The sequence below is a fragment of the Rhagoletis pomonella genome, unplaced genomic scaffold, assembly GCF_013731165.1.
Source record: "Rhagoletis pomonella isolate Grant_MI unplaced genomic scaffold, Rhpom_1.0 Rhpom_scaffold_00014, whole genome shotgun sequence".
In the NCBI taxonomy this organism is placed as follows: Eukaryota; Metazoa; Arthropoda; class Insecta; order Diptera; family Tephritidae; genus Rhagoletis; species Rhagoletis pomonella.
Window position 1 is genome coordinate 8,098,778 of NW_023458568.1, and position 4,667 is coordinate 8,103,444.

At 33.7% G+C, this 4,667-nt stretch overlaps 1 protein-coding gene across 1 annotated transcript in view; it reads right to left on the minus strand.

Moving 5' to 3' along the window:
* The window catches only part of LOC118749128, an 8,041-nt gene that overhangs the window by 487 nt on the left and 2,887 nt on the right, over positions 1-4,667 (minus strand). The gene's annotated exons all lie outside the window — the stretch shown is intronic.

Below are 4,667 nucleotides of genomic sequence, written 5' to 3' on the forward strand. Positions count from 1 at the left end.
TTTTTCCGAGCCAAAAGAAAAAATACGTATCTCATTATTTGGACCAACAAACAATGTATTTGAGTTTGGTCGAAATTAAAAATCATGCTCGTACCTGACCGGTTGTCTGGAAATGGAAAGCATCCACAAAAGACCCAAAAAAATCGATGTACTCCCGAAAGCCCCAAAAGTCCCGATATTAGTTCTAAAAATCGCAAAATCAGTTCCGCGAATTACGAAATAGTCCCGAAAATACCAAAAATCCTGAAATAGTTCCGAAAGTCCCAAATTTCCTAAATTAGTCCCGAAAATTTCTAAATACTTCCGAAAGTCCCACAAATTCCGAAATTCCTCCCGACAATCTCGAAATAGACTCGAATGTTGCAAAAATCCTAAATAAGTCCCAAAAATCTGAAAAATGTCCCAAAAGTCCCAAAAATACTTAAATTACTCCCGATAACCCCGAAATAGTCCCGGGAGTCCCAAAAATCCCTAACTAGTCACGAAAGTCCCAACAGTCCCGAAATTATTCCCGAGAATCCTGAAAACGCTATAAATCCGAAGTAAGTCCCTAAAATCTGGAAATAGTCCCGAGAATCCCAAAAACTAGCAATTAGTCCTAACAATCCAAAACTAGTCCAGGAGTCCCAAAAATCCCGAGAATTCCGAAATATTCCCGAAAGTCCCACTATTAACTCCGAGAATCTCGAAAGTCCCAAAAATCCCAAAACTAGTTCCAAAAATCCCTAAATATTTTGAAAGTCGCTTCGAAAATCCCGATATGAGTTCCGAGAACCCCGAAAATCTCAAACAAAGCTTCCGGGAATCCCTAAAGAATTACGAAATAGCTTCGAAAATCCCAAAATAGTCCCGAAAACCCCGAAATAGTCTTGAAAATCCTGATTTAGTCTTACGAATGTCTCAAATCCAGAAACAGTTCCCAAATTGAGGTGTGGTGTGTTTAGGTGAGGTGTGGTGAGAACGGGTGTAATGAATTCAACTGTGGTGAGTTAAGATTTGGCGGATTTTGGTGTACCAGTAGGAGGTGTGGTGAGTTTGTATGTGGTGAGTTAATTTGAGGAGAGGTGAAGTGAGTTGCGGTAAAGTAAGTTGAGGTGAGTGTAAGGTGAGGTGTCAATTCTCTAACTTTCTCCTAAATTATACAGTATTTAGTTTGAAAGTATTTAGCCATCAACTAAATACCTTGGTACTTTTGGGAAAGTATTTTGCATCCCCAAGGTACATGAGTACTTTGGACCAGAATATTTAATTCTTTAAACTAAAGTTATAAAATCGGATTTATTCCCATCGGATTCATATTTACTAGTTGATATCCATTATTTTTATTTTTTTTTTTATATCGCGGAGAAACTTCAAGCTTGAGAAACGTTCTATCGAGTTCCCCTTTTCTTAACCCTTAATTCTTTAAACTAAAGTTATAAAATCGAAATTCGTCATGATTAATATTCGATAAAACTAAACCACTTTCACTTCAAGCTAAACTTATTTCAATAACCTTCAGTATGCTAGGACAAGAAAATGTGCCCATAATTTTGTTTTTAAATTAGCTATGGCAAGGTATATCAAAGAATTTGTTTTAGCACTCCTTATAACGGATCAGTGCACCGAGCGCTGTCAAAAACTTGAGCTATTTTTTTTTTGTTGAATTATTACTTTGGTCACCCGCAAAATGGTGATTTAATCTTAATGGTTTGAATTTCGTCTAAGTCATCATTAATATATCAACGAGCAAATCATACAAGTTTTCTTTTATTCCCGATAAGTGATCTACTTCAGTTACATATACAGTGACTCAAGCAAGTGTTCACATGTTGATTTTTTTAATGTACACAATATTTTCAAGTAACATTTTTTTGTTATTTTGTATAAAAGTTTTGTTAATGGTGCATTTACATGGTATGAATCTTTTCATAAGCCGTATGAATTTTCCTATAAAAGAAGCACCAACTCTATGAAGTAATGAATGAAAGCGATATATATTTAACAATTTCGACTTATATACTTGGCAAATATTTTTTTGTAAACAACAATCAAAAGAAGTTAAAAAAAATTTAATTTTGTGCTAACTTCGAAACTAGAGCTAATATTTTTGTTAATGTGCTTTAAAAAGGCCCTACTGCCAATAAAGCCTTGCGGTTTGTTAATTTTTCGAATGTGTAATGCTTCCATTCAAACATCTTTGTGGATAAACAGTTTTTTGTTCATAAATTGCTTGTTTACGTTTTTTGTCTTTCATATTAAACGTTTGGCATAAGTTGAAATCATAGGGATGCCGTTTTCTTTCGTTTCTTAATGGAGTTTATACTTGAAAAGGCACCCAAATATGAATGCAATACTTTTACATATCGTCATTTAAAGTACAAAACCGCGCATCAAGAAAATGCAAAACCTTGAATGTGAGGTTGCCTAAATTTTATAGGAGAGAGTAAAACTTGTCATAATTCAAAACGGTTCTCTCTTTTAAACTTAATTATCTCTTCTTATGTCTAAGTATCGAAATTTTAGTATAAATGATTAAGGGCTTCCAGTGAGCAAATATTTTTTTTTGGCACAAATGTCCGTTACGAGGTTTTGCAGAACCACGATATACGCTTTTGTACTTTAAACGACGATATACTGATTGGCGCTTACACAATATGTTAGTGTTTGGCCTAGCTTCTCCTCCCATATGGGGCATGCGCCTTGGTTTTGTCACACAAAGGGGAAGGGCAGTTTTACGCCGACTCCGAACGACAATTGTATTTTTATGAGAAGCTGTTTTCATGACAGAATACGCTCGGAGGTTTACTATTACCAACAGAGGGACGACGGCGAACATCGGAGTGTATATATGTAATATAAAAAAGAAAGAGAGGTACTATAAGAAAATGTACCCGAAATTCAGGAGCAAACGGAGAAATGCTCAGTGAAAATAACTCACATGTACAAATAAATAAATATAACTTATGCGGTTACAGCGCTAAACAAAAGGAAGAGTTAGAAAAAATAGCAATGCGGTTTGAAGGAAACATAAGAAAATAAAATGTTTGTTTGTTGCGTTAATTCTCCTAACGTTTTAGGATATGACATTCCATTCTTTGCATCAGTTTGCAAATATACACTTATTGTTCTACAATGGCAACCATTTTCGTGGGGAGTTTTTTCTTTAATTTCGAATTGAAAATACATTACGATCATATTGTACCTAAATAAGTGTGGTATCCCTGCATTTTGTAAAGGCCAGAAAGGAGCATCAACTGTATGAAAAAAATGAAAGGGAGAAGTGTACATGCCTTCTATAATTTTGTCTTATATGTACATATATTTGGCAAGTCTTTTTGTAAACAACAAAAAATACACATTTTCGTTTATTTGCCATTTTGGAAATTTTTGGAATTTTTACTTAAATGTGATATAAAGCTCATTAAAATGTTGAGTAATGTCTTATTGTCATAGTGCTTTGTATTTATATTGTCCACCATACGTGACTTGCTTCTATTGAAAAAAAACTAGTACAAGGATTTTGTTTGTTTTGAAATTGTTTGTTTATTGTTTTTAATTTTTAAAATTTTCTACTTTTGACATGTATGTGACTGGCGGAGTTGCCGCTTTCCTCCTTTTCGGTGGGTTTCATATTAAAAAAGGCATCAAAATGAGAAAAAACCTCCGTGGTATCTCTGCATCTGTTAAACTTTTTATGGGAAGATGTATGAAAATCCAACTTGCTATAACTTCATATGCTTAACAGTATCACAACAGTATGTTTACAGTATCTCCACATAATTTTTCATATGAAAAAATTTATTATATGCATCCCGCTCGATATCATTGAATTCCTCATTAGAACATGTAGTCCCTCTATTTTAGCGTATCTACAGTGCATATGGCTTCATATCATGTAAATGCACCATAATGTTTTATCCAAAGACATATAAATCAAAGCTTTAAACGTTATACAAAATTATTAAAAATCAACGTGATTTTATAGGCTCTTATAAATTGTACTTTTTCCCCAAAATGGGCTGTAAAACTGCATACCCAACAATTTTCTTAAGATTTAGATTAGAAGGTTCGAAATTTTTATGAAAATTAGTCGAATTTTTCTAAACCTGGTATTTGTTAAAGCATGAGCAATATTTTTGTAACAAAATTACAGCAAAATTTTAACATTTAAATCATTGTATTAAAAAAAACAACGGGAGAACACTTGTTTGAGTAGCTGTATGTGGGGCAAAATTCGTCAAGTGTACCAGGAAAAACATTTTATGGCAGCATTTTGTTCAAACTCCACCACGTTGCTGCTATGGTTACTGGTAACCAATGTGTAAAATAATTTTTTTTTCTACCGCGGTTTTTTCGCGTTATACGAGTTTAAACATGCAAATTTCAGCCCCTTTCCATCATAGAACGTATTGGGGCCGCCTTTGTTTCGATGTAGTTAGCCAGTCGCATCAATTTGTGTATAAATTTTTATGAAGAATTTTCCACTGAATCCAAATACGAAATCGAAAAACAAAAAAGTAAAACAGTTTTTGAGATTTATCCAAATCTCGGGTTTTTGGGATCTGAAAAAAGTGCACTCACTTAATTGCAATTTTCTTGGATGTAGTTGGCCAATCTTAAATTTCTTTTTGTATTAGTAAAGGCTATTAAATTTGCTATCATATGCGTCAACAAGATTATCCAAC